Genomic DNA, 25,606 nt, shown 5'->3' on the forward strand with positions numbered 1-25,606 from the left:
TATATATATATATATATATATGTCTGTGACCAATATATTATTAAACAAGGTGTTTAAATGGCAGAAAGAAGTTATGGAAGTTTAATGACTATCAACTAAAGCTAACAAATACAGTGAATAAACTACATGAAAGCAGTTCTGACTTCCCATATTAATCCTTTTATAAAAAGCAGGGTTATCCTGGAGCCTTCAGGGGAACATCCAAGGGAAAATCTCAGAGTGTGACTTTAACTGGCTCTGAATAATTTAAAATGCACTATTTTTACCAACGTCATAATTTTAATAGCTCCTTGCTGCAATTTTATGTTTTCATGACTAGGCGGTGTAACTTTACCAAAGTCGTTCTGTAAATGTGATCACCAGCAACGACGGAGAATGACTATTCCTACACATCCGTTTTGCCAGTGCATTAATGTAGTCTAATGTGGGAGTGTGAGAAATCTGCAACGCCAACAAACAGACAAGGTGCTGCTGGCTCTACTCGCAGGAATTCAGTCTGTGTTTGCTGTCATTTCCCTCAAAAAGTCAGCCAGATACATCTGCTGCACACACTAATTGCCACCACATGGTTTAAATATTTATCAACTTCAACTTTACTCTTGGTTACAAAGTGAAACAAAAAAAAATGCAGTGTCAAAAATGCTTAATGGCATGATGGTTAATCTACTCTACTGCTTTCACTAACTCTGAGGTGGCACCCAGCAATTCTGTCGGAACAAGTTTTAATATTAAAATTTGAGTCCGATGTGACAACCTAGTTAAAATCTCTCAAAATTCATTAGATCTCTTGTGTTTTTTATGAACATACGAGATCCCAATCCTCCCTCTTGTGATACAGCAGCCAGTTATGACAAGTGATGAGAGACTTCGATTCCCATGTGTGACAGGCAAAAATTAGTGGAATAGACTCAAACCTTTCAAGAAAACTAACACTGAAAGCGATGTTTATGAATTCAGCTTCGTACAGACCATGCACAATCTTAACCAGTCTACCCATCACAAGTTCCAGGGCACATCATCTATGAAATGACGCTTGGCTTGTGTATGATCATTTAATAGCTAAAATCAGCTAATTGTTTTTAATATTGCAACAAAATGCATTGCTCATATAGTCAGACATTTTTTAAAGTATTTTTTCACACTTCAAAAAAATAGTGGAACCGCAAAGGAAAATGCTGATTTGAAAAAATAAAACAGCAAAGTGATGAATATAATGTCAACAAAACTAAAAACACGAGATATATTGAAAATATTTTAGTGGTTGACCCAGGAAAGGTGAATTCATTGATAGTCATCTAAATACAGAACATGTGCTGGCACAGCAAGATATAGCCCCATTTGAGAATATATTTTTATGAAATATTTATGAACAGTAAATTATAAAGGCTATATATTATGCAGATAGGGATCAAATTTCCATCTTCTTTCATTCTTTTACCTAAGGTATTAATAATCAGGCTTATTCAATTTTCTGTGTAAACTTAATTACTGCCTCAATCTCTGACAAATAGTGATTGATACAGCGCTTGATCCAATCTATGAGCAGCTCGAACAAACGGGTTGGGAGGAGTTCTATCAACAGCAACAAACACCGTATCGAGTAGCTCCTTTGATCATGTGGCAGGAAAGGTATAACAGCAGCAAGAATGAAGTCAAATTTAAATGTAATCTAATACTACTACATTAGAAAAAAGTATGGAAAAGGTTTGTGAAATCTGTTAAATAATGCTGATGATGTAACACATTTACTTCAAAGCACCTTAATAGAGAAAGATTGTCTTATAGTCAAATTATACTTTAAAAACTAGAAACGTCCAGGTAAAAATAAAAAAAAGGCAAAACCAAGTGACTTGAGCGTTTGAAGAGCAATGGAAGCACCACAGTTTGAGCAAATATTAGGAGCATAAAATATTTCTTTTAAGATACTAGCCTTGGGTGAAAGGACAACAGTTATTGTCAGATCCTGCTGGTGGCTTTAATCCGTATAATGAAGATTAATAACATATATAGCAGCCAAGATACTGTATTACTTGGCAAACTCCTCGGGCAATACTGCCATTTACCTTCCCTGACTCTGTGGAATGACAGGAGCAATATAGTCCTCATCTTCCCTGGCTGTTTATTGACATGTGCTGGAGGATCCAATCTTGTGCATGCACACTCACTGCCCCTACTGTGTCAGTCTCAGACACAAACATCGTGTTGGCCTGTTAAACAGCTAAGTCAAATGGCAGATGCACTGTTGCTCTTGATAATGCAAGACAGCACGTCCCCACATTAGAGCAGTGCACCAGAGGGGAGAAAAGCCTGGGGATAGACACCCGCTGAACTGTGGTCCTCTGGCTGCTGCAGCGCTCTTCAGGAACCAACATAAACCCTGTAGCGTTAGCCTCTGCCTCGGTTTAATGTCGGCAGAAGTTGGGACATATTTTCATAGCATTCCACTTAAAAAAAAACATAAATCCACACTGATAAAACCATTAACATTCAGTGAGGACATGCTTCCATTGACTATATTATTCACAAGTGTTTCTTTTCTATTGCCTTAAATGTATTTTATAAGTTATTCGGTGTGAAAAAGATTGGGAAAGTTTCTAAGTGCTAGAAAGCACTGCTTCTGACTTATAAGAAACTAATAACCATCGAGTCTGTTCGGTTTCTACATAACTCAATGTTCCCTGCACTATGTTAAAACTTGAATGTGATGGAGAGATAAGACTTAGTGATAGGTTTTCATTAGTTGCGACATGTCTGATCAGATTCAGATGCTAGGTCATACCGCCCTCCTAGTAATACCGGTCTACAGCTCTGACAAGGCTCAAGTCCTTATTCCTTTTTGATAAGCTTTCACCGTGTATAAATATATCCTCTTACTACCTTAAAGAAAGACATATTCTGCCATTTGGAAATGTCTCACGCCTGGGATTTTCTGCAGGACATTGGTTTTCAAATAAATTGATAAAAATCAAGACGTTTGGTCTTGCAGTCTCTCTTACTTCATCCAAGACAAATGGTGGGATTATTTGCATGGTTATTGCACTTAAGCTGAGGAGAAAGTCTATGGCCATGGAAGACAAAAGCTTTCCTGACAACAAGGTTATAGATGAAGCCTTGAGCAGACAGGAGGGCAGAGTCTCCACTACAATCCTAAACATTAAAGCAGGAATAAATTGCGTATTTTATGTGTAAGGAATAAAATGATAATGAAACAACATTAAACAGGCAAACATTTTTTAAAAATCCCACTTAAAAGCTACATCAAAGCAGCATATTTAAAAAAAAAAAAAACGCTAGTAAGTTTTTTAAATTGTTGGTTTATTATACTTGTACATGACAAAAGTAGCAAATATGTTGAACAATTCTTTAACTAGTTACTCCCAGGACATGAAAGCAAAGACAAATTTAGTCAGGTTTCTTGAAAGTCAGCCACACATTTCTGATTAGCTCAGTGCCACGGAGGACAGACTTATTTCACAAGCGATCATTAAGACATTTCAACATTCGTACCAGTCCCACTTGATATTTGGGTTGTCACGCATCCAAAGCAAGATGTTTTATATATTCATCATCCCAGATGGACTGGCGTACTATTGACAAACATTTACTTGCACTTGCAACACATCTGTGAAGAAAATTCCTGCAGATGAAAGCCTGAGAAAAGGAGATAATTTAAAAAGGCACAAATGGGAAGTTGAAAGGTTTCCTTAAAGATTCACAGTAAAACATAAATCCATTGATCTGACAAACCCAATTAAGATAGGGATGCATATTATGGAATGATTATAAAATAAATGCAGGCCGTTTTGTTTGCCTAATTTAGTTTGATCAAGGTCAATCAATGGCATGATCCTTTGGAGATTTAAAACTGGGGGGACTGCTCATCTGCTAAACAGACACAGGTCAAGCTATCTCTGATCAATAGGCACATCTCTTCCCTCAAAGATAAACTCATTGCAATGCTCCAGAGGTTCGCTGGAGGAAGTACACACAGTCCTTGACCATGATATGCTGCTTAAAATGTAAATGAGCCTCTGAATAATGGCACAAGTCAGCAATGAATATGCAGAGTTTCACAAATTATTTTTGTTTATCGTATAAATCTTCCTCAGTTGTCTGGCGTTTTGGAGGAGCTCCGATTGTTGAATATAAACCCAAACCAACAACTTTAAGACATTTAACTCTAACGTGTAAAAGGTGTTTGTGTCAGAAACCTTTGCCACTACACTTAAATGTACTTTGGTTTAGTAAAAACCTGACAGAGAAAAATTTACTGTTCAAAAATATATGTATGGTCAGACACATTTATTTCACAATTGTGACTATTATAAATTAGGTAATGCTTTGATCACCTGCTCCTTGCTGCAACAAAGTGAAAACTATAAACTTCTGTCAGATTTGAGTCAAAAAGCAAAAGACTCGTGTGATCCATCCATCCATTATCTTTACCTGATTCTTCCTTTCTGGGTCATGCGGGTCACTGGTGCCCATATCTAACAGTCACTGAGCGAGAGGCGGGGTAAACCCTGGACAGGTCGCAAATCCATCACAGGGACACACAAACAAACGAGACAAAACAACAATTCACACTCACACCTAGGGACAATTTAGTCACCAATCAGCCTAACATGCATGCTTTTAGTTTGTGAGAGGAAACCGGAGTACCCGGAGAAAATCAACACATGGAGAGAACATGCAAACTCTACCCAGAAAGGTCCCAGGCTGGGATCCTATCTGGTGGCTTTCTTGATGAGGCGACAGCATTAGCAACTGCGCCACCGTGCCGCCCAAACTCATGAGATCCAAATACCAATATCTTGGACTGCATGCTCACAGCCAACATAAAACATCCAGTTTCAAACCTGTGGTTGTTCTGTCTGTCTTTATACACTACATATGTTTAATTGGTCTAAATCAATGCAATAAGAAAAGAAATAAACATGCTGGTAACTGGCTGATTATTATCAGTTATTAGATTATTATATCAGTTATCAGTTATTATTATCAGTATGGTATGGTATGGTATGGTATTAATGCCAGTGATGATGACTGGCTCATTCAATGATTCATTTAGACATTGTTTGGTGAAGAAAACACTTTGTTGATTTGTTTTTAACTTCATTTATTTAAGTTCCTCTTGCATGGCAGTAAAAATAACTTAGACACAAAGCTAGTAATAAAGTTTAACATTTTTTTTAAACTTCATATAGTTTCTGTAATAAATACATTTTCTAACTTTGCGTTTTAACTTCTGCAAAGAAGCCATCAGAATAAAAGATAGGTTTAGTTTATTGATGCACGCCTTCTAATTTGTCAAAAATATCTTTATCGTTCTGCTAATCTTAAATTAAGTCCTATTTCGAGTCACTTTAGAGTTTTGAAATTATAAATTCTAAATGGGATTAAAGTCATCATCAAAGAAGTAGTCCAATAGTCAAAACAACAAGTAATAAATCTGGGCTACGATTATCCTCCGATAAAACCTTTAGTTATGTTTATGATGTACCTTTGCACTGACCTATAAATGACCGTTTGGATCATGCTTTGGAAAAACAACATCATCATTAATTCGATATTTTTTGTTTGCTCTACGCACTAAAAGCTAAAGACAATAATAGGAAAACCAAGTTTGACATCATAAATTTGGTTTGGATCATATTTTGTCTGCACTATTTTACAACCTGTTACTTTTTGATAGATTTTGAACCAGATCTTTAGGAAGGCAACAGTTACTATAAATTATTTCTGTTTTTATCTAATATTAAAGCATGTATTAAGAATAAATTAGTTTGGGAACCAATTCATTGTTCAATTAAAATGATTATACCTACTGCACAACAGCCTGAACTTTCTTTGATGAATATGTTGTCTGTGCCTAAACATGACATCGTTCTCAGATCAAAGTGTTTCACTTTTGAGCAGGAACTAAATCAAATAGACTTTGATTGTCAAAATATAAAAATGTGTGTTTGTATTTTATACTCATATTTACATACAGTACTTATGATTTTTTTTTTCTTTTTTCCGCTGCCCTTTTCCCCAGGGATTGTCACAGTGAACAAACTGGCATGAAGCCTTGGCATTTGTTTTTACGCTGGACGCCCTTCCTGACGCAACCAGACCACCAAGCTACGACAGCCCTCTGTGTGGAGCAGGGAGCTGTTGAATAGGGCGCCCGGGGGAGCAGATGGTGGAGGTTAAGGGCCTTGCTCAAGGGCCCAGAGTGGGACAAATGAGAGTGGGGCAGACGTGGGTGCTTCAACTTTCCAACACATTTTGATGATGTCGGTCAAGGGGATCGAACCGGCGACCTTCCCATCACAGGCTCGCTTTCTCTAGTCTCTGCAACACCACTCCCCTATTTGCATACATAAGATATTTTTACATATTTTTATCAGTTTTATGATATAAACATGGTCTAAATGTTGTATCAGTCACTATTCACGGTTAAAAGACACGAATAAGCTGCTGAAAATAGCTGTGAAGGCGGCTAAAAGTTTGCATAAGGCTCTCTTAAACAAAGATGGGTCATGTTTAAAGCTTCCAAAAAGAAAAGAACAAAAATCTAAGCCAGCTTTCTTCATTATTGTTGGGTCAGACTCCCAGCAGGTCCAATGTTCTTCACTTCAAACCCCAATCCATAGACTTTGTATGGTGAGTCTTGGCTCTTCTGCCTTTTAAGAGTTTAATACAAAAGGCAATCAAAAACACCATTATTGGTCTACACTCTCCATTAATACGCTGAATAGAACAGCTAAATCTAGCACAAGAGGGCTTTTTGTACAGAAGTGATATTTCTGGTCAATGTTGATTACATAACATCAATCAATTAATGGACCCTTTCCTCACAGTTATTGCCTTTTCCTAGCTCTATCTCTAGTGGGCTACACTAAAGTGTGAAGTTGTTAACAATGTTTTTTTCCAAGTAAACAATAATCTTGTCAAAGGATAAAAGCTGGTTGACATCTTTGGGTAAAATGAAAGAACAGCATGAGCACTCAAATTATAACAAATAAAAAATAATATGTCAGAAGCATAAAATTTATTCCATTTTTATCTGGTTGAAATTGATTTTCCTTTTCATATCCAAGCCACATCATCACTTCATCGGTCCTAATTAGTGGTCTGGGATGGAAAAAAAACACACTACATACCAAATAGATCATTTTTCACATAGAGGTGGCACAAGTTGCAAAAGAGCCAAAGTATGTTTTAGGTTACAAAACTATACAGTTGATCATATTTTCTTTACAAATAAGCCAATTTCTACAATTCCTAACAAAAAAAAAAAGTAAAACAGAATTAACGAGTCTCTGGGTTCTTAAACTTAATCAGTTTCCCATGAATCAAAGACAGCAAAGCAAAGACAGAAGAAAAATAAGCTAATCAATGCAAGGACAGGAAGTCCAGTGATTCTGGGTCAAGCTGCCAAGCCACCAAATAAGGATGTGTCTGACATAGGACCTTTTAAATAATCCACTTGGATGTAAACCATTTAGGAACATTGACTTTCAGCTTGTAAAAGGTGTTTTCTTAAGTGCGGGAAAGCTGTGCTGGAGATTTAGAAGACAGATAATAGCTTGAACAGACATCATGCAGAGATCTCTATAACACAGTCATTAAATGTCACTCATTAAAACCCAAAGCATCTGACGCTGAACCTCTAGCGTTCTGGAGGCTGCACAGAGAGTGGCAAGAAGTGGGCTCTCTTCTTGCCACTCTTGTAGATCTTATGTAACAAAAGTGAAACAGAACTAGCAATACTCTAATGGGGGAGACCAAAAGACTGAAAGCAGGTGATGTTTGCTAAAACATTCTCTGTCAGTTTGCATTGTAGACGCTTCATAAAGTAAGTCAAATACACTTTGTGTAATAGTTGTTTGCAGTAAGGATCCCCTGTCTCTGGTTATACCAGACGCTGTTCTGATGAGAAAATGGAAAACACTTACAAGAAAGGACATGCTCAATGTGAAAACATAATGGTTGTGGCGTCATAACGATTGCTTACAATCTCTCTGTTGGTACATAACCCGTGTTGTCTTAACGAGTCCCACGTCCATTAGCGTGTGAGGAATAAGGCCACCTCTTTTTAATGCAGAGGGGGCTGGCTGTGTGGGAATCGAACTAGTTTCTTTGACAAAAACAAGACAATTCCTACTCCCTTTGACAGGCTCAGTGATGTTTTTTGTTACTTGCTTTTAGACAACTGGAGACATTCATATGACATTTACTTTTTCTATTTCAGACAGTTTGTGTTCACACTGTACATTATTCATTTGAAATCCCGTAGATTTTTTTTACTTGGCTGAGGCATATTTTGAAGTGCTGAGAATCTAAGAAAAATACCAGTTGTGTACTGTATATGAAGCACATCTGAGTGGAAAACACAGAAATATTCAGAAGGCTCTCTTAAAACTAAATAGTCTTGTAGAATTAACTCGCATAGTTTCACACTAGTTGGAAGAAAATCAATAGAGTTTCTTTTCTTTTTCAGTTTTCTAGGAAGCCATTTTTATTTCTTTGACAACAGCTCCTTCGTCAAGGCAAGGATAAGGCTCATATCTATTTAGAAGCTTAGAAAAAGAAAGATAAAAGGTGAAAAACTGTTTATCTCTCTGCTGACATATTATAGGTTAAGGCTACTTCCTCTACTCTACGGGGTTCGCATCATACATTTAATTATTCATTTATCTTTTATATATACGCAATCGGAGTAAAGTGTACAGTCGAATACAACACAAGCAGAAAGGTGGGGTACACTTTTGAGTTTTTGTGCATTTTCAGACATGCACTGGTGACAAGGGCCTTATACCTATATGCTGAAAGGGAGAGCCCAACCATTCAGTGCATCTTGGGCTATAAATCAGGTCTGGTCAACCTGGCCAAGAGCATTTTCAGACCCATTTGCAGAAGATAATGCCAGCTATTCCTCTCAGCCCCAGGGACAGGAACGCTAGCCTCATGAATCATTGCCCCTTTAAAGGAGCTGCAGCGTGGATCTCAACATGCTGTGTCTATAGGGTCCGCTTGACTCTTCCTGGTAGGCGAAAACAAAAGATGGTGTTGGGGAAAGAAATGTTTGAAACATGGCCAAAAGAAACAAAAATTAAGTTATGAAATGTAACGAGTCTAAGTGGACAACAACAAGCTTTAGATAACCGTGGTGACACTGCTGCCGCTACAGTAAACAACTGTTAGTCTCAGAGGGAAATACACCAAGGGTATGTAAGTAAATTATGTCAGGAATAAGTAAAGACTTCCAGTGTTGATAGTCACATTTGACTAAATACACATAGAATAAGATATTGAAGATATAAACACATAAATCTTGACCCTACATAAATTAGACTGGCCAACAAAAATGTCTACGCAGATATTTTAATTTAAATTGTGCTTGTTTGTTTTTCAAGACAGCAAGTTTACAGATTGAATTAGTCTTCTTTGTGTTTGGTATTCCTCGTGCTAGGTGTTACATCTTACAACTGATACAATATACATATAATGTAATGCAATGCACTCACTTCAATGTCTCTAATAGAGGAAATAGATACACAGAGCAGGCATTTAGTTTGGGGGATCAATGGTGCATCTGTTTTTTGTCTCTCTTGGGTCCAAGCAGCGTTAGCTTAGCTTTAATCTTAGCACCGCTCCCTGTTGAAAACAGCCTTTGAGTCACTTAAGGCAACCTGAGCTTACACACATGTGGAGTGATGAAATTAACATGACTAGTGCTAACGGGACACAACCACTGTTTGTGACCACGGGTACTTTTCTCACACATCAGGAGAATAATCACAATAAATACACAGTTAGGCTGAGTCACATGCACAGGTGCAGTTGGTTTGTTTTTTTCAGCAGATCCGAGGCAGACAAACTCTCGGGGACATAATTTAACAAACTACCTTTCGTCAGCTTTGAGAGTTGCCGCAGCTTCCACATTCCTCATTACTGCGCTGGGTGCCATGAGCTCCTGCTGGTTGATTGAGTCACTGTTTCTGTGCTCCATTTTAGCTTCATGAGATTTTATCTGCTGCATATATTAGTGACACCAGTTCACAGCAGTCATGATGATTGGTCAAATTAATTCTAGCTATGGTGTTTACTTTCACTGGCCAATTCACTGCATTTTTTTGGCGGTTGTTTTCACAACACTTCTCTTGAGCTCAACACCACAACACTTCTGGAATGAGTTGGTCAAAAGATCAGGTGATTATTAAAATGAATAGGACAGCCATCGTTTGGATCATGGATATAGATCCAAAAGTATCCGAATGACAACATGGTTGATCTTGACACTAAATGGAATACACGAGTAGAAATGTAATGACATTCTTGTTGCTATTTTTATTTCTGTGGTCAAATGTATGTGGCAAAAAAAAAAAAACTGATATAATTTAATCATCTTAGAATAATGCCTCTTTTCCATTAATACAGGTACAGCACTGTTCGACTTGGCTCGGCACGGTATGAGTTGTGTTTCCATTATACTTTCAGTAATGGTTCTGGTGGGTGGGTTCAGCTTGGAGACCGCATGAGCGTGCGAGTTCGGGGGCCAGACCCCAGCCTCGCATGCTACTGTGGGTCGGCAGTACGGGGGATCTTCCACGGTGACCAGCAGAGCTCGGAGCCGGGAAGATGACGCCCTGCCCGGCCTGAGGAGGCTCCGGTGGAGAGGACCCAGGGGACCGGCAGAGCTCCATCTAGCTTGCTCTGAATTTTGTCGTCAGCCAATGAACACAAAACATGCCTGCACTTTAGCATTAGTCTACGGTGTTGTTAGTATTGTTTTAAAAATCTTTAAAATAGGTCCAGTCACTCCTAGAGTTTGAGTTATTGCAAATGGCAGATCGGGTTATTGTGAAACTTTCTCAAACAACCAGTGACTCCACCCCATGACCAATCAGTGACCGACTGTGTTCTGACATCATGTTTTAGTGCCAGTTCGGCACGGTTGAAACCCCAGAGAAAAAGGGACAGAAAAAGGGACCGGTTCAACGAACCGTTGCTAGTGGAAAAGCCTTGGAACCGTGCCGAGTCGAACCGTGCTGTACTGTTACTAATGGAAAAGGAGCATAAGATACCTTTTTTCCCTCAGCTGCTCCCTTCAGCGAACCAACTCACACCAAGACTTGGCAATTATTTTTACACTGGATGCTCTTACTGACACAACCACAGACCACAAAGCTACCACATCCCTCTGTGTGGAGCAAAGAGCTGCTATCTAGGGTTCCCGGGCGAGCAGATGATGGGGTTGAGGGGCTTGCTCAAGGGCGCAGAGTGGGGCAAATGAGGGTGGAGGCAGGTGTGGATGTTTCACCTATCCCACCCACATTTTGATGTTGTCGGTTCTGGGAGTTGAACCAGCAATCTTCCGATCACAAACCCACCTTCTCTAACCTCTGCGCCACCACTCCCTCTACAATAAGAGACTGACGACCATAAATTCTTCACGTACCCCATTCCATACCACCATGTTACAGCAGTAATGCAAACCTTGGCTCTATATCAAACATTTCACAGTGGTAGGACAGAACAAAGTATAGGGTTGCTATATGACACTAAATCAGACATACTCATCGTTAAAAATGTTTGTTTGTTTTTTTTTATCTCTGCTGGGTTGCACTTCAACTAGACATCTGCAAGGTTTTCAAACAAAACTTCCTTTACAGCTCGACTGAGTGCAGAGAAATGACGAAGGTCGTTTTGATCATTTGCTCATCTTCCTTAGTATTCCTGTGCATTTGCTTGATAGCCTGACTTTCATGCATATTTGAAACAATCTCTGCTACGGTGAAATCTGTATGCATCTCGTCACCAGATGTAAATCTACTGCGAACCGGCGCAACCACTTTTGCAACATGAATGCATGGATCTTTTTTGATGCAGAGGTCAAGGCCATCCAAAGAGCTGCAGAATTTTTACAAGAATTTCTATAGAGGATTTTCCTAAGCTGTCATTTCTAACTCATAAATGATCTGACTTGATTCCAAGACTCTGCTGTCCTTTTATATTACTTTGTAGTTATTTTAATGTGTATGTAAAAAAATATAATGTGACAGACATTTTTAATAACGTATTATTACAATATGCAATAAATGTTAAGAATCATCCCAGTACATGTATTTTGCTGGTATATGTGCTCTTATTAGAACGTAATAAACATACACAGAGTGTCAGAAAGGTTGCACCACATTTATGAATGTGCAGCAATGGAAAATAACCTTCAGACCTTGTTGAAATGGAAAACAGCTCTTTATCCCTTGTCCCCAGACATTAAATACATAATAAATACCATTTAGTACAAATAGAGCCAAATGAGTTTCCCACCCACCTCCACCTAACCACCCTGTAACTCCATGCTGTAATATTTTATTGCTTTCTCACTACAGTTTGGAAATTTGACATGATTTTAGCTCTGCACAGCAGCATGTAACCTTGAAATGTACTTATTGTGAGTCTGATGAATGTTAGTAATGTGCATCTACCCACTGGGTCATTTATATGATCATAGCCTATATTTATATATAAACAGGAAACGGAAAGCAACTTATCATGTTGGTCACTGTGAAGACATTCCATTAAAAGCTGGTTCAGAAGTCCCGATGCTTTTCCATTCCCTGTGACTTGGTTGCAGAAAAATGGAAGGTGAACAGTAAAGCAAGCCTGTGATGAAAAACTCGGCTTTGCAGCTTTCTGTATGAGCCTTTTTACATTTAACACATATGATACATTTTAGTATTACTAAAGCATATTTAAACCGGGAAATAAATTCCTATGACGCCCAATTGCATGTTCCAAAATTAAAATCCAGAATTTCATGGCAAAGGTTTTACAGGTGAATTCCTTAATCCCATTCTTATTTCACACCAATAAGTAATATTTTTAGGTAAATGAAACACACATATGCATGTCTGTGGTTTGTCCAGCTCAAGATTTCACAATTTAAAACCATATAATTTGCTTAATAAATCAAACTTTCGAAATACAGAGCAGAGGGCTTAGTAGTCTGACCATGCAAAACATTTCAGAATAACAAACACAAATTTGAAGCCTGTGACGTTAAATAATTTATAATAAGTGGTCCTACATTTTAGCATTTAGTTTTATTTTTTTGTGCAATTAAAGTCTAGCTGTGGGATCAATCTCTTTAAAGCATTCTGTGGTCTGTAACTCCCTGACTGAATTATTGCATTACAAGGTTTTATTAGAGTCACTTGTCTTCACTTGTGTCACAACGCTGGCTGTGGACGCTTTATGGACAGTCTATGCTAGAAGCAAAGGCCAAAAGTCATGGCAGGATTTGACAGCAAATAATTCACACATAATTGCATTTTTTTCCATTACCAATCTCACTTTTGTGGGCGCTTTTCAATGCATCTGAAGTGGCTTTAATGCTGTTGACAATTTAAGTAACTATAGCAAATTATATGTGCTACTTACTTTGAATGAAGAGTAATGTAAAACTGGTAGAGGCAAAATAAATGAATGAATTGAACTCCATATGAGGAATTAGCAAAAACAAGTTTATTCCTAAGGTTGCCGTTTTTATGCACTCCTCTTATTTATCCAATGCTTCAAAATGACGTCCTGTCAACACTAATGGTCTCTGATGGCATCAAAGCTCTGTCAAGAGGATACAGTAGACCGTCAGAGCCAAGGCCCCCGGTAGCCCTCCACAGATGAAGAGCTGTCATCTCCGTCCCTCACTGCCAAAGAGCTCCGCCTTCACTCCCTAAAATCCTATCCATCTGTCAGATCAGCGGGGCGGGCGGAGAGCAAGCCATGCACTTTTTGCCATGTACAAAAAGTGTTTTTATCGAGCCAACTAGTGGCACTGAGGGTGTTTTTTTTTTTCTTGCCACAGTCAACAAAGGTCAGCTATTTGTTGACAATTGCACAGTCATTATCTTTACCCGCTTGTTCCATTTTGGGTCACGGGGGTCGCTGGTGCCCATGTCCAGCAATCACTGTGTGAGGGGTGGGGTACACCCTGGACAGGTCGCAAGTCCATCACAGGGACACATAGAGACAAACGAGACAAACTCTCACTCACACCTAGGGACAATTTAGAGTTACCAATCAGCCTAACATGCATGTTTTTGGTCTGTGGGAGGAAACCGGAGTACCCGGAGAAAACCCACGCATGCACGGAGAGAACATGCAAACTCCACCCAGAAAGGCCCCTGGACCGGGTTTGAACCAAGGACCTGGACCGGGATCAATTGCACATTGTCATGTTTAATTAAACTGTTCTTCTCCAAAAACTATCATATTTTCCAGACTATAAGTTGCACTTTTTTTCAGTTTGGCCAGTCCTTTGACTTATAGTCCGAAGGGACTTGTTTTTACCTCTATTCATGATTAAATTTTTGACTGATGTGTTAAATATTCATTCATACTGACATTAACCAAAGAGTAAACTTTACCATTTGCAGCTGCGAGAGGGCCCTCTAGGCTTTTGACAAATATATGCTGTTCCTCTTCTGCTACTAACCCCCCCCCCCCCCCCCCACAATCGTCCTCTGGAGTTGGTGGAGTTGTTCAGAAGTGACACATCCATGGATTCAGTGACATGGAATGAGAATGGTGAATTAACTGGTAACTTGCTTGTTGGACTCGTTGGCTTGTTATGTTAATTAATGTCTGTTATTGCACTTTGTCAAATACACTTCTACTTTGTAAATAACGACGACTTACACTCAGAAGCAACTTGTATATTGTTTTTTCCTCTTCATGAGGCATTTTTTGACTGATGCGACCTATACCTAGACCTATACCTATACCTAAAGCTCAAATACCTTAACTACAGCTCCAAGTCCCAAATGAGTTGAAAAGGAGGCCCCATGAATGAATTCCCATCAACCTGGTGGCGGTGCTCGAGTACCTGACCGCCGGCACCGCCAGCACCTTCAGCTGTCTGTCCGTGGCGATGAGGAGCTTGGCAGACTGCTGGGAGGAGTGACCATCACTCAGGGAGGAATTCTGCCCGGCATTTGGGAAGTCCTGATGCTCAGGAGGACCGAGAGGCCCACCGGATCTGACAGCAAGCTGGATCCGAGTGGACGGATCAGTATCTGTGGTCAGATTCTTCTAATTTGAGACAGGAGATCCTTCCTGCCCACAGCTATCAGCATTTAACAACTCGAATGAAACCAGGATGATAAGCTACGACAACACTTAATTTCCCTTTGGGATTAATAAAGTATTTTTGAAGTGAATTGAATTGAATGCTCTGGAGTAACGTATAGTCTGGAAAATACGGTAGTTTTACCACATAACACCACAGCTTGGTAAGTGTCCTAACAAAGTTTCTTGATGCTGATTTCTCAACAGTCTGCATGATTCGTGCACCCTAAAAGTGCACGTGAAATCTGTGTGCGCTTGCGTAGCTGTGTTCTCAGCCAATACTGGTAATGGCTCAGACAGAAACTCCCTTGAGCAAGGTAGCTTTTAGAGAAAACACACAGTGAAATGTTACGGTGTGCTGACATCTTCACAGTACAAAAAATAAAAAAAAGCCAGCATGATGAAACCTGCAAAGTCATAAATCTTAACGTAAATAAAATAATATGCATTATGACTGTCAAATGTTTTTTTTATTTTTTTTTATCCACAACTGTGCGACAGTGCTGAGGCATTTTAATTGTATAAACTGTAAACAGTTTATTGAGATTAAAAAAAAACACTTAGAATGAAAAACATGACACACCTATGAGAACAACATTACCATATGAAGCAAATCAACTACCGTTTATGAAAATTGAAAATCAGGGCCACACTCAGGGTGAGAAACTGACTCACCGTTAACTGCAGCCAATGTTTAATCTGTGTGTGTGACATTTCTCCCAGCTAGATAAGACGGCTGACTGTTTGACCTTCATGTAATGTTCTGCATCAATTCAGGCGCCGACCTGTGTGTTTGTGCGAATATGCGAGTCTGCTTGTGCTCTAATTAGATAAGAATGTAGAAAAGATAGAAAGACAGTGACAGGTGAAACGAACGACACCAGCCGGTGAACCGTGGCTCTATTAGTCCCCATCCAGCGTTTGTCTGAAATGAAAGAGTGCGCCATCTTTGCACTTCTGCTGACTGGGCAGATAAACAGCCGAGGCACTGAAGTCTGACATGTATGTCACATGTTTCTGTCATCCCTCGGGAACATTCACCGATACACAAAATATGTCGGCACATTTACAGTGTCAGGACTCAGAATCCATACAGGAGTCTCTAATAAAAGACACAATCATCAAGTTGAAACATTGGAGGACGTCAAGCTGTTTGGACTCTTCATGACACGAGAAAATCACAGCTGGATTTGATGCATTAAAGTGGCTTTATGATTTCACACGATATGATCTCGTGAGTTTTCAACACTGAAAAAAAAAAAAAAAGAAGTGCCTGAGAATGAGCCTCATGCTACCATTTTCAATTTACTGTGACACTTTATGAAACCATAAAAACATAATATTTGAGAGCACAAATAATAGACTTTTGTCTTATCTGTAGTGCTTGTATCAGAGGATGAAAGAAAACGAAAACAGTGTTGTGCAGTCAAAAAACCAGGAGGCAAAACCTCAGGTGAAAAGTTATACTGCAGGATGGTTTAACAGACACTCTTCTGTGGTCATTTGATCGATTCATGACATGGATCAGACCAATCACGCACATACACTCGCACAATATACTGTTAAACCCCAAGAGTGAATGTTATATCATCCATTACTCACTTTTAGCCACAAGTATCTACTAACATCACCAACGTATGAGGCTAACAAGACTTTGATTTACTATCAACGACTGTGTAAGCAGAAATTGACATTTGGAAAATGTATTTTCTTTCCTTGTTTCCAAAGTCTTCATGTTTGAGTTACTTTAAGAACTGAAGCAAACACTGATAACTTCTCACTTTTATGATACTTTGAATAAAACTACTACCTTGCTACTTCAATGGTTCAACTTTCGCAGATTTTGCATTTTTTTCAATGATTATCAACTTTAATATTACCCACGTCAATGGGACGGTACGCAATAAAAAGTTAAAGAAAAAATACTTCAGACTAGGGGTGCACCGATTGCAGTTTTCAGGCCGATCACCGATTTCTAAAAAGTCTGACCTGCCGATTCAGATTTTGACCGATACGATTTTGTTTTATAATCAACACTGTCAGTTGTTGTCACAATGCACCTTCAATTTTCCAATATTATTTTATTGAAAAACATACCCTTGAACAATATCCTAGAAACAATACAAACTTGTTTTAACTGGCCATGAGGTAGTGCTCTGAAATATAAATTCAGTTCAGACAACTGTTGTTAAAACTAAAATAAAAATCGGTAAAACCAGCTTCTCATGCAGGTATCGTCCGATTTCCCAAAATTAAGGAAATCGGGGTTGATAAATCGGCCGGACGATTTTTCGGAGCACCCCTACTTCGGACAGGCTCACCCATTTTGTAGTTTTAAGGCCAGTCAAAAGACCTACACTACCCAGAAGCCAACAGTGCTTCCGGCCGCTGCTTTCTATTGAAATGGAGGGAAAGTTTTGCGATGCAAATCTACAATATCTATTAAGTTCACAGAACTGACAGGAAAGTCTCAAATAATCCTGAAGTTTCCTGAGGCTCAATTATCCACACACACAACAACCTGGACGGGGCGGTGGACTTCGTCGCTGCAGGGTAGGCCTCCCGAACCAGAACCGAGCCCGACCAGAACCGAGCTGCTGTTCTGCAGAGCTGGTGAGTAACATTTTGCCGTACTGTACTGTACATATATGCATGTTGTTAACATGACGTAGGTTTAAGAGTTTAGAACATTGCAAGAGTGTGGGAAAGGTTTATAAAGCCTTAAAACATACAGTATATAAATACTAAAATAACTACAACAATCCTAATTAGCAGTTTTTCACCTATCGCGGTGGTGTTTGGAACGAAACCCCTGCGATAATCGAGGGACTACCGTACATGTGATCTCATAAAAATATTGGAAATAAATATCACATGAGAAGATAGAAGCAGCATTGTTTTATATTTGATGATAAACCAGCCCTCAAACTTTTATTTTCTTAAATTCTTTTTAAACTAATTCCCTATATACTGTAATTTTTAAATGGATGTTTATGAACACAAATGCCAAGTTTTAAGGGGATTTAAACTACGGTTATAAACAACACTTTCCTGTATTAACTTATTGTAAAATTTTGATTCACACAGTATCAAATGAACTTGTGAGTCAGCCCTTAGATTAACCAGTGCAGACCAACCTGCTATTACTCTGTTTGGGCAAAATATTATAATATTCTCACACGATTTGCCAAACACAACATTACTGATATTTCCGTACTGAAGCCTTTGTCATTTCTGGCAGTAAAGCGATAAAAATTACGAACAATTTAGAAAACCAAACGGTAAACAGACGTGCATTTATCTCAGTCTGTGAAACAATGATAAAGTCTACAACAATTACAACTAGTTGGGGGGGAAAAAAGAAATCCACTTTTATGTGTTTGCCGGTTACGAGTTTTAATTAGATGTGTGGTGAAACTGCAAAGCCATCTGGGACCATCTGAGATCACAGGGACAGCAGATGAATCGCAACACTTTCTACATTTCACTGCAGACTTTGTTATGCATACCAATTGGCAGCTCACTGTGCATTGTGTCTATGATATCCCACCGTTGTCTGCGAGTTGCATTTCTCACACCAGAATCTCTCTCAGCAGCAAAAAGAGCAATGATATTTTGGGGCTGTTGCGAACATAATAAGCAAAAGGCTTTGAATCTTAAAACCTTGATCAATAATTTCGAAAATTTGCATCAAAAATGTATTCACTCTGGCAAACATATAATGCTTCTGCAGCTATAAGGTCTGCTGTGGTGATACTAGTCTCTTTGTTATTTATATAAAGAGCAGGCCTACAAATAGTCCCTTAATCTAAAGTAGATTAACTTTTCCCCCATGCATTCACACCCAGTCGCAATTCAACACATCTCACTCCTTCCTCATATTGAAGTTCCTCTCAGTTACTTTTTCCATCAAAGTGAACCAGCTGCACCTGTTGCTGAGTTTTAGTCATTAAAAAGTGGAAGCAGGACACTGACTTGCTCAGTAATCTTTGCACTCTCTCTTTGAGAAGCACTTTCTTTTTGGGTTTGGCAACACAATGACTTTTTATTGACCCATGCTATAGAAAGAGAAAACTAAATTTAGGCTGCTTGGCCCATTAAAGCAAAAGCTGTTGTCCTAAATATGTTGATACAAATGAAAAAACTGGACCACAGCTCTGATGTATACTTAATGGCTAGAGCAAAAAACAGGTGTTCCCATTTACAGAAAAAGGCTGCATAATCTAAACCAGATACACCCACTATATCAAGGAGGTCCTTTGACTTAAATGAAAAACAGGCAGGACTGATTAACCTAACATTTAGCCTTTTTTTGTCCACCGTATTCACTATTTCACTCAGCAGAACTCACACACTTTGAAGTAAAATAACAAATCACACAAGGATTGGGTAAAAATAGGGCGCTGGCGGTAGCACAGGCCATTTTTAGGCCATGCATCTGTTTCCACTTTGCCAAACGCAGGAGTGCCCTGTAAAACATTGGCGTAAATGGTTTATAATGTCACCAGCGGACTCTGAAATGGGAGACCTGGTTTCAATCAGCAGTCAAATTGCTCCTACATTACCCTCGTAGACAGAGTAGTAAATCACTCTTTGCCTCCGCGCTGCTGACGTTAAAGAAAAGGCATTGTTAAAAATCTTCCATGCGTGCTACCAAGAGCACCCTGTCTCTGCGCGGGGATGAGATTCTAAACAGCACCATATCAGCATCCCTATAGATGCAGGAGCTAAACATTTTGATTCTATAAGCAGAAAAAATCTGCACACATGGCATCTTTACCTGAATCTGAGTCTTGACACAAACAGAAACTGGCCTAATTTGACACTCTGAATGGAAACTCAAGCATCAAGAATTGATCTGAGACCCCTGCCAACCAGTTAGAACCAGCTAGCTTAGTAAAAAAAAATAGATTTTTGCGTTCTCTGTACCATTGCCCTCAGTGTGGGCTGGTGAGGCATTTCGGAGTAGTTATAAACTCCAATAAACTCGAGAAACGCTGAACCCACCCACCACAGACCAACACACTATGAGTAAAACCTCTCATTAAAACTCCAAGGCTCTGAAATTACAATGATTTGACCCATATGGAAAGCATGAGAAATGTCAACTGGAGTAGGGCTGTGCCGCATGGTTTTTCAACGTGTGGCCACAGACAAGCTCAAGCTCTCCAACATGATATTCAGTGTGGCCCCTGCCAAGGAATACAAGTACTGAGGATGCTGAGGCAGATGCTCATGCTACGAGCCCAAGACAAGGCCTGTAGGGAAATACCCTTTTCAAAACCATACAAATGCTCCCACAGACCAACAACTCCTCCACACCAATGAATTCAGCATAAACAATATAAGTAATTATTTTTGATAAGCAACATCTTTACACTATCATAGCAAACGCATCACCGTATTAACTAGGGATGCACGATATAGGATTTTTGGTCGATATCTGATATGCCGATATGTTAAAACTTATTTGGTTGACAACTGATACCAATACCGATACATATATAATTTTTTTTTCTTTTTTCTTGCCCCTAGACATACTTACAGAGACTACATAACGTTCTCTGTTGTGGAATTACAATACTACATTATTCTGCATTGTTTTTGTCAGTTTGGCCTGCTACCAAATACAGATGCCAAAAAGGGGACTGAAAACGATGTCACACTTCAACTTGGATTATGTTTAATGTCAAACTTATTCATGACATTTACTATCTCTAACACGATGACAACATATGACAACAGAAAGAAAAGCTTTGCAGAGAGTGGTGAAGGCTGCACAGAAATCTGTTGGAATCAGCCTCCCCACCATCACAGACATCTACACCTCCAGATGCAGGAAGAGGGCCACCTGCATCATGAAGGACCCCACTCACCCAGCACACACACTTTTTGCCCCACTCCCCTCAGGAAGGAGGTTAAGGAGCATTAAGTGTAGAACCACTAGACTGAGGAACAGCTTCTACCCTGAGGCTGTTAGACTCATGAATCTCTAACTAGAATAATCACTGTGAAAAACCATATCATGTTGCTGCTGATCTGTTTCATGTTGCTGCTGATCTGTTTCAATGTTGATGTGTTCATGCGTGCACATCTGCTCACAGACTCATGTTCATGTTTGTGCTGATGTTCAATGTTTTATGTTATGAGTGCTTAGTGTATATTTAGTTGATGTTTTTCTTAGTTCATATCTTAGATGTTATTACTGTTTTTCTTATACATTTTATTGTTGGATGTAACTGGGACCCTGTGTACATAATTTCGCTCCACCACATGTACCACATGAGGTGCGAATGACAATAAAGAAACTCTGACTCTGACTCTGACATTTGAACAGTGCAAATTTGTAAATTTTCACTAATCTAAACACAATGGCGCGAGTGACGTCATAATGTGCTGGCACTGCAGGCATCCTAGTCACTGGGTTGTATGTATATATGTATGTATGTATGTGTATGTGTATGTGTATATGTATATATATATATATATATATATATATGTATGTATATATATATGCATATATAAACAGCACCCTTTATATCAGTGAGTTATTTTGATGAATGGCCGATGTCCGATATTTAACTTTATCGCTAATATTGGCCGATACCGATACCATGCCGATAATATTGTGCATCCATAGTATTAACCTTAGCACAGTCCGTCAAATGAACTACATGGTTGATTATATATATACAGTAAATATGTGATCTGCTTCTTAAAAAGAAACCTATATTTTGGGTTGAAGTGCTACATTAAAAGTTTAGTCTCTGCTAACCAGTTAGCGCTACTTCAAGTCTCCGTTGCTGCAGTATCCGAATGTTATTTAGTTATTTTTACAGCACAAATGTCCACCTTGCAGACTCCAATTCCATCATTTTGGGATTGGATAGCAGGTGATAGCAGTCCTTGTCCTACTCTTAGAGGCCTGTTGTAAGCTGAAGGGCCACTCCAAGCAGATCCAGCAGCTGGTGTGGACGTGCCGCTACATCGATCTTCCACAGCAACAGAGCAAAACAATGACGTAACCGAAAATTGCCTGTGGCAAAATAGCAAACTACAATTGTTAGCTGCAGTGGAGTCTGAGAACGCTTGCAGAACAAGCGATATTCTGGAGAGGCTGAGAGATAATATGATCAGCCACTACAACAACCAAATAATTTGTGAAGGGAAGATAGTGGGAAAAACAGCTGCCAAGTGGCCAAGCTTTAAGAAAGACGAGTCAGAATGGTAGAAAAATTAATCATTACTTCCATTCAGACATGTTTGAGCAGAAATCACAACAGAAGTAGAGCTGGACCTCCTTGAGTTTAAGATAGGTTTGGATCCAAGCAAACTCGTCAACAACTCTTCAAGATAGCAACCGAGTTGACTTCAAGTTTATTGGAAAATACCTGATTTTAATCACCTTTTCAATTTTAAAATTCTCAAGAGCAAATATACAGGCGTCAAGCCTCTGAAACTAAGTGCAAAAAGTACCAGATGTTGCCTATTAGGTAAACAAATAGTAAATATTCAGTACAGAAAGTATTTTTGAGTGACCAACAACGCAACTCTTTTATATGTCTGATGCTTAACTACTATTTAGAACTGCTACATCTCTGCCATTACTGAAAAAGTATATGAACTTCACATGTGGAAATCCTATTCACAGATGAAAGCATCATGAATTACCATGAGGCATGTATGAAACACATATGAAACGCGATTTGCACATTTCTTGTGTGCATACGGAACAATTGTATTCAAATAAGCTCATCTTCTTCCTCAGACTCCTTTTATATTCAGTCATTAACATTTGCGACCAAGAAAAAAAAATTATTCTTATATGCATGTCATTACATGTCAAATGAAAACACAACAGCAAAAGGATGCTGTATTGTAAATGAGTTATTTCCTAAATGTTTCTCAGTAGTGCCACGTTTTCCTGTCTGCTCTGTGCCTATAGCTAATGATGTCACCAGCTAAGGACCTTGGCTTTTATTCATGCATGGGCAGTGCTCTGAAAATCACAACATAAACACCTTTATGGAAAGGGACAAAAAAAAAAACATACTGTGGACTACAATGTGATCCCCCCCAGGAGAAACGGTCATGTAAGTCACATGTTTTCCCTTGAATAACCTTTAGGTTTTGATTAAAGTCTAATACCTTGTGGAATTTGTTACTAATGAAACAAAGTCTAAAATATTAGCATACCTCGACTATATACTGATCTCTGGCTTTCACAGCCCACAAATAGGATAAAGAAAAAGGGCTTGGGAATAATAAAAATCTAACAGCTCCCCTGCAGACTTTATCCAGTGAGCATGATGGAAGAAAACACTGATGCTTCAGCAGCATGACACCTATCAGAGCTGTCAACACAGGTTTATGTGACATCTATCTATAACATAGCAAAATGTAATTCTAAATCTCTAAGCCAAACTGTATCTGACAGTTTGCCTGTGTCACGAAACAAATTAGAGTGAAACTCCATAAATCTTCAACATATGATGGAGCTCACTGCAATCATCCACATGCAAATGCAACCACGATGAGCTTATAACCTGTAAGCAAGTTTAATTAAAAAAAATTACAAACATGTAGCATGTTGCTGCCTATTCAGTTGGCAGGAAGTGAAGGTTAGAAACCGAACATTCAGCAAGGCCTTGGGATCTGCTTCAGAAAACCTCTGATGCAATTCCAAGAAACTAACCCCGCTCCCTTCAATGTGCCTGTGACAGCTTTAATTAAATTTACGTATTAATAAAGAGTGGCAATCGGGGCCATATCAGTATGTGGCTCACCTCGCAGAATTCTTTTTTTTTTTTAATGAATAAACAAAAGAAAAAGGGAGCAGAAGGCTTGATGTAATGCTGGCCATCTTAACGCATATCCAGCCACTGAAGCCACCTCCATCCCTCAAAGCATGAAGGTAATTATGCAAAGTGGCTCACCTGTAAATGATGCACCATGATTTGTGCCTTTGGTCTAATGCAGCTCAAATAAAGAGCAAATCCTTGGGTTGGAAACTGTCTCTGCAGCAGCAGAGTAGTTGCAAAAAGCTATATAAAGGGAGACAGGTGTTTTGTGCATCTTCTGCGTCTGAAGATTTCACGATGGATGGAGGCTCGTGTGCACGCGCGTGCACGATCCGAAAAAAAAAAAAAAGCCAACGCAAATCTGTTTTATTATCATGACAGGTCAAAGAAAATGGAGGAGCAAATCATAGGCGAAGGAGGTGACGACACCGAAGCAACCACTTCTTCCCTCATTTCTTTTATTATTATTATTATTATTATTATTATTTATTCTGGACAGATTTTCTGCTCGGTTGAAATTTCCCCTGCACAGACAGAAGCTGTAGGTGCATGCGCAGCTTCAATGAAGAGATAAGTGAATGAAAACATTCTGCCTCCTCGTTCTCGTGTTAACTTTGGTGCTGTACTTGATTCAAACAAAAAGGCATTTCTGCGTTTCACCTTCAAGTAAAACTAATAATTATTTGCTGCAGTTGACGTTAAAAGTTGCCGTTTGCTGTGCGCTTGAATCAAACACGCGTGGCAAATTCAGCTCGACGTCCCTCACAGACTTAAACGTGTTTTTTTTTTTTTTATTATTATTATTTATTCTATGACAGGTTCGGGAATGTACGGCGGGTAAAATGCATTGCTGAGTTCGGTAACTTGATGGTAAGCGGCGTGTCAAGTTCACCGTAAAAATAATAAAAAAAAATTAAAAAAAGAAGATAATTTAGGCACTTACCGGATCTCTGTTCGCATTTCTCTCCTGCTCCGAACCCACGGAGTCCACTTCGGCGAGCACGACAATCCACAAAGAAGTTAGAAACCAGAAAAAAAGAAGAGAGAAAGGAGGGCAGGAAGATACGAGTCCACCTCCGGAGGAGCACGAGGTTCGGTCAACCGACCCAGCCAACCCGGGGGTCGTGGACTGGATCTATTCGTGGCAGCTCGCGAGCTGCTAACGGGTTAACGTCAGCCTCGCGCGCTCGTTTTCGGCGTGCCGCTGCCAACAACCGGAGGCGGCGAGTCGGTTTCTTCTCTTCTCCTTGTGAAATTACTCCAGAAGTCGGTCCCCGGTCCGCGCAGAAGGAGCCGCGGAAGGCTTGGAGTTGTGTCTCCCCCCCCCTCACAGTCACGCTTCTACTGCCTCCGTGGTGGAAACGCACGCGCGGGTCGGTCAGCGGGATTTTCGGATTCACTCGGCTCCACTCGTGTCGTCGCTTCTTCTTCGAGTCCCGAAGCGTCCTGAAGCACGCGCCCAACTCAGACGACTCCCCAAACAGTTGCTTCTGCTGTGCTGCTCACGCGAAGCGCCATCTTAAAAGAGACATAAGGTGAATTTGTGAGATTAGCACTAAGGACAGGGGCGGATTAGAAAACAATGGACCCCTGGGAACAGACGTAGAAAAGCCCCCCCACCACTCTAGCCACCCTAATCCCACTAAAGTCCAAAACACTCTAAATAGAAGACAGTCGCTGAT

At 39.5% G+C, this 25,606-nt stretch overlaps 1 protein-coding gene across 1 annotated transcript in view; it reads right to left on the reverse strand.

Moving 5' to 3' along the window:
• LOC119415214 (receptor-type tyrosine-protein phosphatase F) overlaps nt 1-25,386 on the reverse strand; it is a 194,309-nt gene extending 168,923 nt beyond the window's left edge. Inside the window, exon 1 of the mRNA XM_037682373.1 lies at nt 24,868-25,386. The gene's annotated coding sequence lies outside the window, so the exon portion shown is untranslated. The remainder of the gene's footprint in view (nt 1-24,867) is intronic.
• Nucleotides 25,387-25,606: the final 220 nt, after the last annotated feature.

Source organism: Nematolebias whitei, chromosome 9 (assembly GCF_014905685.2).
Source record: "Nematolebias whitei isolate Nwh7 chromosome 9, NemWhi1, whole genome shotgun sequence".
Classification (NCBI taxonomy): Eukaryota; Metazoa; Chordata; class Actinopteri; order Cyprinodontiformes; family Rivulidae; genus Nematolebias; species Nematolebias whitei.